Source organism: Agrilus planipennis, unplaced genomic scaffold (genome assembly GCF_000699045.2).
Source record: "Agrilus planipennis isolate EAB-ADULT unplaced genomic scaffold, Apla_2.0 scaffold279, whole genome shotgun sequence".
NCBI lineage: Eukaryota > Metazoa > Arthropoda > Insecta > Coleoptera > Buprestidae > Agrilus > Agrilus planipennis.
In genome coordinates this window covers 91,284-105,374 of record NW_020438981.1, presented here as the reverse complement: position 1 = coordinate 105,374, position 14,091 = coordinate 91,284, and positions in this window count along the sequence as shown.

Below are 14,091 nucleotides of genomic sequence, written 5' to 3'. Positions count from 1 at the left end.
AATAATAACAATTTATAACAGGAAAAGAGACTTACTAACGAGACGGTTGAATGTAGAGACACAGATGAATTAATTTCTGATAGAGATGTTAGGAGTATTTATAGTAGGAAAATGTTAGTAAAAAGAGATAGAATACTCAAGATAGACAAAGACTGGCAATAGGGGTTGAAGACACGAGCTTACGGAAATACGAAGAATTGAAGAAGTTGAACAGTATAGAATTTTAGGTAAGGTAATTAAGGGAAAAGCCAGCTATTAGTACAAGGTGCATGCAGAAACGGTTGCAGTTAGATTTCTAGGTAAAGGTGATTAGGGACAATAGAATAGAAACAGAAAGGAAACAAAGGCATGCAAAAGATAAGAAGTCGTACTCTACATTGCAGAAATAAAATTAGGAAAAATATATCTACAAAATATTTACACAAAAAAAACAATAAAAGTTTCTTCGCCACAACAATAGAGTTCAAAAGAAGTAATTGTAAGCAAATGAAGTTGTACTCTTAATTGCCTAACTGTATTGGGAAAAGCCATGTTTTTCAGATTAACTGAGACATATACATCGATATTTGAAAGCACTTGTGCCGCAGGTCCCGATTATAACAACCTGTAGACAGATTTTTTTTTTATTATTACGATATATATTCCGTAAACACGACGTTGAATGGCTATTAAGAAGTATAAAGAACATAATTAAGAATATATGTAGTTTAATTTCCCATTGTACAATGTAATTGTTTATAGTTAAGAGAATTTCAATAAAACATTACAGAACATACTTAATCCAAACTAGTACTTGAGAAAATATAGCAACAATAGCGAACCTCATCCAAACTATGTTCAAATAAATAATTAGTGTAGAATTCCAACTGCATCATAAAAAGGAAATACACAGCTATTCAGCTTTCGTCAACAAATAGGTACTCCTGAAAAGGGACCATTATTAGTAATAGGGATGAAATGACCTTTCTCCAATTTGAAAGGGTCCTTTACAATAATTCCAAGGAGCCGCTTCAACAATAGTTTGGCTTCTCTTTCACAATTTTCTCTGATTTCTTTTCAAGTTTTCCACGTATTCACATAATAATAGCAAACCACAACAAATTAGTGCAGTATTCTTTGCTCAACCTTCCCATTTTTCGTTGAACACTTACTTTGTGACAATCTCGGCTTTAGAGTAATATTCTTAAGATTTGTAACAAAAAGCCATTTTACTTTAAATAATTACAAAATATACTCTTATATACCTAATACTATTAATAATACTTAATCAAATTGTTTTGTATTTTGAACTTGTTTGTTGACCAAGACCAAAAACAACACTTTAAGATTGTAAAAAAATTTTTGTCTTAACTCGTTACGGAATTACTAACCAAACTTTTTTGTATATACATATATATTCATATTTATCATACTGAACTGCACAACATAGGTACCTAAATTTTAATAAAATTGGAGGTGCGTGTACTAATCGGTCAGTTTATTAGAAGAAATGATATCAAAAAATTGGTATTCAGGGGAAAGTTGACGGAAAAATACAAAAAGGGCGCTCTTCTAGCAGATATCTCAATCAAATAAAAAGCTTGGCAAACCTTTCACTAGAAGAAATAATGCGCAAAGCAGAAGATCGTGAATCCTGCCGCAATTTCACCGCCAATTAATGTTTCATTGGCCACAAAGTTTGGAATCGAACGACACTAAAAAGAAGATACTAATCCACATCTATATTACAGTGCCCTAATATACAGGGTTTTTTCAACTAAGCGTGTAAGTGATTCGAAAATTTGGCAGTGGGAGTTATCAAGGATGATCTTTTATATTAAAATAGTTGTTTCCGGTTTAAATGGAAAGGTATATCTTTTACGACGAAATAAAATATTTTGATAACCAACATGAATAGCTACGATGAATTGTTTCTGAGATAATTTAATTTGCAGAAGAAAAATCGTAACGGCAACCAAAATTATAAAGAGTCATAACATAACCATAAAATTGTCTTTCTTATTCTGTGTTTATGGAAAATCCTGTGGATGGGGTATTGATAAATTATATGCTTTGATAATATCTTTCAACTCATAAAAAAAGAAACAGAATAATAATAAATCACACAGTTAAGAAGTGCAGTATCCGAAAAGTGGATATAAACTCACTACTTTAATTATTGTAAATTGTATAGTGAAACAACGATCATAATAAATCATAATCCTCACCAACGTTTTGGTTTTCTTCCTTGGTGTTTGTTTTTATAAAGTAATTTAGTAATTTATTAACATTAAACGCAAGCAAAAACAGGAAACATAAAACAGAATTCTAACTTAGGACTTACTAACTAGCGCTCACAGTATATTACAGTGTTGTCAGACAGTATAAAAATAACTATTATTGTATTTCATACCAACAGTTTTCTCTTGAAACTCCAGAACGTACTTTGCAATTATTTCTTTCCGCTTATTTTTTTTAATTATTTTATTGTCGTATTCGTCGCTACTGTAATCCTAGATTGCCAGATAATTTTGGTATGAAATCTTCTATATTTATGATATACATTTTGTCACCGTGACTAACTTGCTGCTACTACTTTGGTGGCTCACGTAAACAACTGTATTTAAAACAATGCTCTTCTACATTCTGACGTTAGAAATGCTTGTATTTTAGCAGTGCATTCGTAGCACAACTGACGTCCAATACGCCACTGAAGCGCTGTTGAATTAGTGGCTGCCGCCTGTGAGAAAATCAGCATCAACAACGTTTCGCTAAATGCTAACGTCTGTAGTCCCAACCGTGGCGGCCACTTCAGTGTCCGTTTGAAAAGGCTCTATAACAGCACTGTCTAAACTTTTTGGAGTTTACTCCTTAAGAATCGTTTCATATATAGCACACGGTACGAAAAATATACTTCGTTTACTTTCTGTAGCGATGTGACCTTCAGTTTGATCGGCGCAAAGTAGAAAAGAACAGGACTAGGCCAGAAAAGGAAAGAGACAACTCTCGGCCAAACTCTTAACTGGTGAGAAGCGTATAATCCGTACAGAACGGCACGGAAAAATTGACCATTTTATGCACTACAATTCCATAGCTCAAATGTGCTTTTATTGGTACCATTTACTACTGAAAATATCAACGAGATGTTTATTTATATTTGAATATGTATTAAAGGCTTTAACGCTCGACTCGCCCTACTATTCATGATTGAATAAAACTTTTGGCAGGTACTGTATGAAAAAGTATGTTTAATAAACAAGAGTCGAGAGTACAATGAGCTTTTTTCTTCTTACCTACGATTTTGCCAGCGTGCATTCAAGACATTGGAAGGGGCACATCGCTAGAGAAAGTAAATGAAGTGGGTAGTAAAATCAAACGTTTACAAACAGTAAAGGGTTACATTTCCTCCACGTAACATACTCGTGCATCTTACAGCGCTGGCCCACTCCTCAGTCCCAAGTACACATTTAATCTCTCCCTCTTTCTTTCTCATTATAGCATTCAGTATACATGTAAAATATCAAACGTCAATTTGTGGAATGTGAATGATTTAAAGTTTTATTATGTACCATAATTTAAGTAATATATTTTATCAAATTAATATGAATAAATATATGGATATATAAATTCATTTATTTCTTTGCCTATTATATGTATTTTAAGATAATCGTTTTTAAGGAGTAAATTCTAGTCACGCGTGGGAGCTGACACGCACAATTTTTTTTATGTCGAAGCTACTATGCAAAACAATGGGTCGAATTAGGTAAAATATGGGGCGGAAAAGGTCTAGCGTTGGGTCTACCAAGTAAGACAGAGAGCACGTGGGTCGGCTGAGGCGAGCAACAAGGACAGCAAAATGACCCAAATTATACCTGAGCTTTGACTTAATACGTAAGGTAAATATTGCGATCTCACTCGCTCCGACGCCGTCTTAGTCGACCCGTCTATCGGCATCGAATTTAACATGAGGGATATACGAAGCTCAGAATACATTGCTCGAAGCTAGTTTGAACAGCGCTGCTCTAAAACATTTACATTACCACTCTGTTTGAAGAACTCCCTTACTTTTACTTCAGTAATGTTATTTATTTTACAGCAGGCTAATTATCAAATCTGTAATTTACTTACAACAATTTAGGATTTTAAGAGACTTCTAAACCATATGATGCTGTTTAATTTTAAGCGTTTTTAACTTCTTTAATTGTTAATTATCAATAATCCAGTGCGAAATGTAAAAGGTTGATTTACCGAACTTAAAATTACATATTTCAGAAAGCACAATATCGTTTTATTTAAAAATATGTTCAAAGTTTCCGAGCAAAATTTTTATATGACTTAATTTAACATATGCTTCACCATTTCCCAGTTTCTCAATTTTGTATTTAACAATGATGTGGAGGCAGCAAGTAATAAAGGGAGCGTGAGCATAAAATTGTGACGCATATATTGTAATTTTTTAGGAAAAGTTATCTGTATATGTGGGCTTGCATGTACCTACCCTTCAAAAAATATTTTCTTTTAAGGGAAATGCCAGGAGATCAAGCAATTTAACTTCTATTTTAGTTAGCTTGAATTCATAATCATACATGTTCAATTCACATCACAAGACTCCTTACATTTTTATGCGAAAGTTGAACATGGAAAGTTAATTCAAAGAGAAATCAATGACATAACAAAAAAAAAACTGATACCTTTTATTAGTATCTACAATAAAATATAACTTTATAGTAAGTAGATACATTTAAATATGATACGAGTGCATTTACTGTTTTCGATGTCCCGAAGGATTAAATATGTGCGATTGCTAAAATATAAGAGGAATATTCAAATGAATAAATTCAGTGTTTTATTTATAATAAATATAAATTCAAAGAGAATCAAATGGACGTATTGGATGGAATTACGTTTGACGATAGCAGTTCAGTCTGTTCATCACGAAGAAAGATAGTCAAGTTAGAAGTTGAACCAGTTTATTAAGATTCTTCAGGTCACGTCTAGACAACTCACCATTTGTGAAGAAGCGTCAACAGACCTATAGCAAGTTGCGTAGATTGCGTTATTAGTAAAGAAGAGCAGTCTCTAGAACAGTGACTCCGAACCTGGGGGTAATTACCCCCGCGGGGGTAAATCAATTATTCTGTGGGGGTAACAAAGAACCTAATAATTGAGATCTAATCTGATAAAATACCTAGCTAGATAGTAAAAATATAAAATTATAGATGTGTCGATGTTTACACAACTGTATGCACAATTGGTAAATATTAAACCAAACAAAATCATATTTGAAAATTCTGTGATTCAGCAGCAATAAACTCACTGTAGCAATATTTTCCGGATATGGATAATCGTCAGTCCAGTTCTTGGATATTAAGACCATTTACTACGGATGAAAACATTATTAAAGACGAAGACCTGGCGGTCAAAGTGGGATATCTTGGACTACACCAAAATACTTCTTGCAGAGTAGAATTTCAAAATTATGATCTTAGCACATTTTGGCGAAAAGCTCGTGCCGAATATCGTGCTGTAGCTAGCAAAGCTTCAAAAATGCCAGTACCCTTTGTCACCACCTATAGATGTGAGAGTAGTTTTCAAGTGTGGTTACACTGAAGACAAAGACCAGAATCCTTTTAAATGTGGAACATAACTTAGGATATGCTTTAAGCGAAATTAAAGCTAACATAAAAAAACTAAATGCAAAATAATGCCAACCATTACACTAACTATTTTTACTGAATTTATTTTTTAGGTATATAAAATTGTAAGACTGATGTGCAGTTTGCGATTATTAAAAATATTTGTATTTGCTTGTGTTGTTTGTATTGCATTTTAAGGTCGGGGTAAAATCGGTTTTCCTAATAGGTCGCAGGGGTAACAATATTAAAAAGGTTAGCAACCACTGGTTTAGAAAAAAGGGGACTTAGAATTTATTTTTTAGGTATATAAAATTGTAAGACTGATGTGCAATTTGTGATTATTAAAAATATTTGTATTTGCTTGTGTTGTTTGTATTGCATTTTAAGATCGAGGTAAAATCAGTTTTCCTAATAGGTCACAGGGGTAACGATATTAAAAAGGTTAGGAACCACTGCTCTAGAATCTGGATTCTAGAATTTCTAGAACATGTCCAACCCCTTACCTATATACAGTTGCCGCGAGGTCGAACACAATTTCAACGAACCCGAAATTTCGGACCAAGAAAGCAACTACAGAAAATGGATTATCAAAGAAATGATACACATAAAAAAACACCCAAACACAGTAAACTTCAGAACTAATACAGATAGTTTAGGATATATTTATAACAATTTAATAACATAAATAGTAAGTAAATATAATATTAATAATAATCTCACATAGTGTTTGTAATTTCCAAAATTACATTTTCCATTTTCCCGAAATTGGGTCTTCATAATTTTCAAAACGCGGAACCATCATACGAAATTGCATTTGTTTTGGTTCTGGGATATATTGGGTCGACTTTGCGAAACGCTACACGGAACCGATTACACAGAAGCACTGCCAATGTGGGCCGAGACAAAATTGTAAAAGTTTCTCTGACGATGACGAAAACAAACACTACGTGTGGTCCTATAAAGAGCGAGGCTAAAGGAGGAAAAAGGAAGATGAAGTGAAATCCGCGAGGGAGATTAAGTGAGGTCCGCGAAGCGGGCGTGTAGCCGGGAGGAAGAGGTGATCCATTGGTCCACAGGATTCGGGAATCGTCGAGTACATCATAGACCGGCGTTGAGTTGATGATAGTAAGCCTGTACCGAAATCTCCCCTTAGAGAGCGAACTACCGGATCTACGTATAACGTATGGTTTCCTCTCGGAAATCAAAGAAAAGTAAAGATACGACCAATTAACTTAATCTCCCTCAGCGAGCCGCGGCTCCTACCTAATAATTTGCGTTTTATATTTAGTGCTGTTCGTTCGTCGTTAGTTTAAATCTTATAGTATATAAGTTTATGTTTTTTTCAGCCTGAAGGTGGTTTAAATAAATCGAAACGCAACAGAAAACAAGCAATTTGTTTAATTAATTGACCGCCAGCCTGAAGAAAAAAAACAATAAAAAGAGACAATAATAAATTCGAAATTTTGATTTCCTGAAAATTTCAACTTCTGTTAATTTGATGCAACTCATCATACATAATTATTGACTTTGTACAACTTCTGTGCTACGTAAACTGATTAATTTTTCCTAAATACAGCGTTATATAAAATATAAATACTGAAATGGTAGAATAAAAACAACCGTTATCAAGTTTTGTGAAGTACAAAAGTAAAAATCAGCCCTTTTAAGGGCGATGCATATCAGTCATACTTGTATAATATACTAAAAGAAGGTATTTAAATATAAATACTTTTCGTTAAATATGTACAAATACAAATACTTTTTAACAAAATATATTTAAATACAAATACAAGTGTTTTAAATGTATTTGAAATACTACAACAATTACTAAGGTTTATAAAATGGTGAAAGCTCCTCACATAATGAAGCTAGGGATGAAAAGCTGTTAAAACTGTCAATTTTATAATTATTCGTTAGTGAAAATTTATGGGGAATGATCCGAATTAATACAACAGGTAGCGTTCTCGATAAGAAAGACTAAAAAAGATAGAACAAAAGGCGGGAACTCGGCAGGATGTAGAACTTTAAAAATAAATTGCACGGTCAGATGGAATGATGATAATAAAAAAAACTGAAGAAAAATTTACAAGAGAATAATATTCAAATACAAATACATTAAAAAACATTTTTTATGACTATTTTTTCGTTAATTTTGATAATGATATAGGTACCTCGTATTTTAAAATCCAATCAGTATTTCAACTAAATTACCTTCTTTGAAATATTTAAATACAATTACCAAATACTCTTTGTCATCGGTATTTAAATAGTATTTGAAATATCATCAAAAGTATTCTGAATACTTTTATTTGAAATATTTGACAAGTATGATATCGGCTCACGTTCATTGTTTCTAGTTCTTTCTGCATATATATTCATCTATTTGTACATTACACATACATTATACATACACATGTAAAATGTACAGTACTGCAAACCCCATGAAACGTTGAAAGACCAAAGAGCCTAAACAATTGTAAAGCAAACCTCTAAATAAATTGAAACATTAAAAAGCATGATGGTTATATTTCTTTAGTATATATACAAAGAATATACAACAAACATCTAATTTCAGCGATCGTACGAGAATTGCTATTTTGTAGGTATATTGTGTGCTCTTTGTTGACAGTAATAAACGGCAAATCGTGGTGCTTATTCATAGCCGCAGATAAGAAATAAACAACAGTTACATCAACACAGGTATGAACATTTCTGTTTAACATTTTCTTCAACAGTTGAAAAGTACTGTGGAAAATCTTAAGATATCGCTGTAAAACGCGTGTACAACTTTTTCCATGAGTTTCCCTTCTATTGTTAATGATTTGTTCAAGGGTCACGTTACATAAAGGTAATACGGAGTCCTTTGCTAGCCTATCGTTTGGCACCCGTCGCCAAATAGGGAAGAGTTCGCGGCCAATCTGACTGGTCTATAGCACCCGTATGCTAGTAGTAATACTATGGTTGTTCTGGGACTCGGCGGGATGGTTTGTCCATCCAGTTCTGACCATCGTCCAGTTCTTTGGCGCCTTTGGAGGTCGTTCTTCAGCTGAAGAAGATCATCCTTTGGCTGTGAAGGAAGAAGGTCATCCTTTGGCTGTGGAGGAAGAAGGTCATTCTTCGGCTAGGCCGAAGAATGCACACACACACACATGCTCAGGAAACACCCCCTACAGCCCCCTTCCATCGTAGACGTCGCTGTTACTGCAAGTATGGGTGGTTGTAGGGGTTGTTTATGTGCGTTTGTGCGTGTGTGTGTGTTGTTCTTTTTGTGTGTGTGTTGTCTGTATGTGTATTGTGTATTATCTATGTGTGTCTGTATTGTGTGTTGTGTGTGTTGGAAGAGGAGGATGGGCGATGGTTAGGTGACGTAGGCGATTTTTTTTCGCGCGGCCGAGTTCGAACCGACTACGAGTACAAGAGAATGACCTTCTTCAGCTGAAGAATGACCTCCAAAGGCGCCGAAGAACTGGATGATGGTCAGAACTGGATGGACAGGCCATCCTGAGTCTCAGAACCGCCATAGTATTACTACTCATGTCTATTTCAATAATATTATGTATGTCTTCTTAAAACAAATGTGGAATAGAAACATATTGGTATAAGATTAAATTTGATATATCTGCTTATTCATGATTGACAAATCAATATCACTCACTGGTACGTTTAATATTAGTTTGTGTGATGCCACTCTAAATAAGTGCATTACTTTAAATATTTGCTGAAAGGATACCTTACACTATAAAACGATGAAGTAGTTCCCGTTTAAACTTTCAAAAAGTATTACACCTATCACTTATGCTTAACCCAAAGCGAATGGGTCTAAAAAGCATAATCACTAATAAAGGATAGAAAACGCAACGGTCCGCTGTGTGATTAACGACTGCGCATCAATTTCATGATTGTCCGTTGTCAAACATAATAACTAAAGAAAATCTCCTTATCTAAGTCAAATCGGGTGCACACTGCCTTAATACAGCTTAGCGGACCACCTAGAATAACAACTTACGACTAGTCCCTCTGCGAGTCTACGTCTGGAAGGTTTTAAGTCAGTAGCTAAGAGTAGTAAAAAATAGATGTAAAAACAATATGGAATCTAATGAGGAAAGTTTATATCTTATTCCAGCTTTACTACGACGTAAAAAGATTAGTATGGATGCATCCAATTACATTAAGAGGACTTTTAGCCCTCTTCGGACTTCGTTGCAGTACTCTTCACGTCACCACTAGCAGCGGTGACTGACTGTATACAACGGTCTTCTGGAAGCACTCTTCCAAAACCACAAAAAAATCGATTTAACCTTCTACTATTTTGTAATATAAGTATTCTATATAGTAGAAAGTATGGGTAAGTTTCAATAATTAAAAAGGATAATTCTAGAACTGTAAGATCCAAAAAATAAACGGCACCTTCTTTACCTCTTTTTTCTTAGAAAAATTAATTGAGGTTATTTCGAATTGAAATTTTCGATTTTAGGTTGTAGGTCCATATTTTGGACATATCCACAGGGGCGAGTTATAACATAAAGTTGTATTTTTCTAAATAAGAGTCATAGTTGGTGGTGCTTAAGTTAAAACTTAAGATACTTTTTTCTCTTTCCAAAGATGAGTATATAAAATGTGGGGTTGCTTTCCATGTGTAAGTATTTAATAACAAACACTCTTCGTAGCCATCCTGTATCAATGTGAAGTAAAAGTATTAGATGTAATCGGTCAAGAAGTACGGTTTATATTATTAGTTTTTTATTGTTTTTCAATATTTTCATTTACATAACTAAAAATATTTTTGATACATTTCTATACTAATGTCAAGTGTTACTTAGAACAAACGTAATATTTAGAATTCGGTATAGTTGTAAATGTATGGTTTTTCCCATATTTCTACATTTTGATCTCAATATTGTTTATAAAATTTGCAAGATAATAAATAGGTACGTTCGCTAAAATTATTTATATAAGATTTTAAGGCATATAGTTAGAAATAGTTACCTAGTTAGGTGAGATTTTGAAATTTCTCTTTCATGTGAGAATTACATTTTTACTATAATACCAAAAAGATGTTTATTGCTATTTCGTTATACATGCATGCATGTGGCGACATCTGCTAGAAGAAAAGCGAACCAAGAAAAGCGGATAAGTTAGTCATCAGTTATGATGTGGAACAACAGAACCAATCAATACCTGTGTGAACCACAGCCGTAACATCTATCTGGATAAATGGGTCATTATAATATTATATTATTATACAATAAACCCTGTAGAAGCAGAAATTCAAATAATTTTTAGAAAGTGCTTTTTTAAAATAAACTGGACGATTGCGGACGACACTTTAGTTGTTTTTGTTTCTTGTCATTTTATGTACAGTTGAACTGTTTACGTACAGTTATCTAATCTAGGTCTACCTCTACTCCTGTTTCTGCTTCTAACATGTCTCTGACTAGCTCTTCATGCCTGAAAAGGTGTCCTAGCAACCTATCTCGCCCCAGCTGTTGCTCTTTATACAAACTAAGTATGACTTAAATTTTCCAATTTCTCTACTTGCCTCATTGTTCTAACATTCCACGCTCCGACTAGTGAAAAATTACATCTTCCCCTATTGCACTTATTGATGACATCCCCGAAGTAGTCCCCTCCCGGATATCCGAATGGGGGACTAGTTTACGTTCGGAGTGCTTTACCTCAGTGCTTTACATCATTTAATTTTGTGTAGTACGTTTTACTCAGGATCATAATGTGGTGGTTTCTCGTTGCCTTCCACATCGCAGTATTGTGCATTAGAGTGCCATACTGATCCTCGTGATCTCCGCCGGCTGAGTACTGAAAGAGCTGCTGACCTCTTGACTTCTCTTAGTCTAGTTTCCCTTTAAGAACCCCCCTCCCCCATTATGGCTGAACCTATGGTTCAGCTCCCTAAATCACCGAAACTCACAATCCGATCCACCCAGTCTAGTTTGTACAAGAGTTTCGTCAAGGTTCAAGTCCGATCGGATCAGAAGAAAGTACTTAATAAAAAAATATTATTTGGTTAAATCCGTTTTACGTCGAAAAATGATTATCTCATCTGTTTTAGGTACTCCAGAATTGGTTTAATTTTTTCTTGAATTCAAATCAACTACTGTGTTTCTCCGCTCGTTTTAATTTCATCTGATTTTGTTCTTCTGTTCATGTAGAGGCTCGAATCCTTTGTAAGGCTTTTTCCAGTATCACTGATTATTGGGAGTTTTTGTGATTTATATACGTATAAGGTCAATTGAAAAGTCCCCGGCCTAAAATAGTAAAACACATTTTTTTTGCAAAATTCGTTTTTTTTATTCAACATAATTCCCTTCAAGGGTAATACACTGATTATAGCGATCCTCCAACTTTTCGATACCATTTTTGTAGTACGATTTGTCCTTTGCTTCAAAATAGGCCTCAGTTTCGGCGATCACCTCTTCATTCGACGAAAATTTTTTCCCAACGAGCATTCTTTTGAGATCTGAGAACAGGAAGTAGTCGCTGGGGGCCAGATCTGGAGAATACGGTGGATGCGGAAGCAATTCGAAGCCCAATTCATGAATTTTTGCCATCGTTTTCACTGACTTGTGAGACGGTGCATTGTCTTGGTGAAGCAGGACTTTCTTTTTCTGCAAATGCGGTCGTTTCTCGGCGATTTCGTCCTTCAAACGGTCCAATAACGCTATGTAATAGTCGCTGTTGATGGTCCTTCCTTTTTCAAGGTAGTCAATGAAAATTATTCCACGCGCATCCCAAAATACAGACGCCATAACCTTGCCAGCCGACTGTTGCGTTTTTGCACGCTTTGGAGCGGGTTCATCGTGTGCAGTCCACTCCGATGACTGTCGATTGGACTTCGGAGTGAAATGATGGAGCCATGTTTCATCCATTGTCACATATCGACGCAAAAACTCGGGTTTATTACGCGTGATCATCTTCAAACACTGCTCTGAATCATCAACTCGTCGTTGTTTTTGGTCAAAAGTGAGCTCGCGCGGCACCCACTTTGCACAGAGCTTTCTCATACCCAAATATTCGTGAATGATGTGATGTATACGTTCCGTTGATATCTGTAGAGTGTCTGCTATTTCATTCAATTTCAATTTACGGTTATTCAAAATCATTTTGTGGATTTTTTTAATGTTTTCGTCCGTAACAGCCTCTTTTGGGCGTCCACTGCGTTCACCGTCTTCGGTGCTCATTTCACCACGTCTAAACTTAGCCTACCAATCCATGATGGTTGATTTTCCTGAGGCAGTGTCCGGAAATTCGTTATCAAGCCAAGTTTTTGCTTCAATTGTATTTTTTCCCTTCAAAAAGCAATATTTTATCAACACGCGAAATTCCTTTTTATCCATTTTTTTCACAATAACAAAAGTTGCTTCACTAAAAATGCTATAATTCACAAACTAATGATCCGACCGCCGTCAAATTTATAGACGCGTCTTTTGAAGTTTAGGACTAACTGAAAATCATATGGATTTAGTTCTGGTGCCGCCATCTATGTGTCAGGCCGGGGACTTTTCAATTGACCCTAGTACATAATACATAACATAACAATAGCAGACAAAGTGGTATCTGGTTTTCTCCTCTTTGTTGAAAATCGCAGTTAAAAACAGTCCTTCACTAATATAAGTATCAGCCCTAAAACAGGAGTCTTTTAGAGCAAATTCAGACGTAAAACAGATTAAATTGAAGTTTATTATCGATAAGCCCTTGTCTTTATACTACATTGGGTTATTAGAGCGGAAACCTTCTAGTCCTACGAGGGGTGATCCAAAAGTATTATAATAAAAATAAGACTGACTGTCTCCTAATAAGGCATTTAGTTCGTCTTTTTTCTAAATCCAAAATTCTCTTAGAAAAAATCTTTGTAATAACTCTCGCAAAACGTTTCAGCAGCGGCTATCACATTGCTATTGTTTCTAAATTTGTTGCCTGAAAGGCGTTGCTTGAATTAAGGAAAGTGGTAGAAGTCACTTAGAGCGAATAAGAAAGGTGTTCGAGCAGTTCGAATCCCGTTTTTTGAATGACAGCCATCGCAGCTGCAACTTTGTGAGTCGGTGCGTTGTTTTGGTGAAGCAGCACTCCATTTTGCAGTTTGCCGCGTCTTCATAACTAAATGACCTCTCGTAATCTTCTTTAGCCTGCGTAGTAAGAGCCCGAACTATTGGCCCCCTTTTCCAAATAATCCACCATAATTACTCCTTTAGCGTCTCAAAAGACGGATGTCATAACCATTCCCGCCGAATATGACGTTTTGAAATTTGAAAAAGGTGATGCTGTCTGTTTGGTGGGATTTTAAAGGAATCGTTTTTTTTTGAGCTTTTACCGGATGACACAACGATTAATTCGGAAGTCTACTGTCATCAGCTGGAAAAACTGAATGATGCACTTCAACAGAAAAGGTCAGAACTAATCAACAGGAAAGGTGTAGTGTTTCACCAAGACAACGCGAGACCTCACACAAGTTTGGTCACTC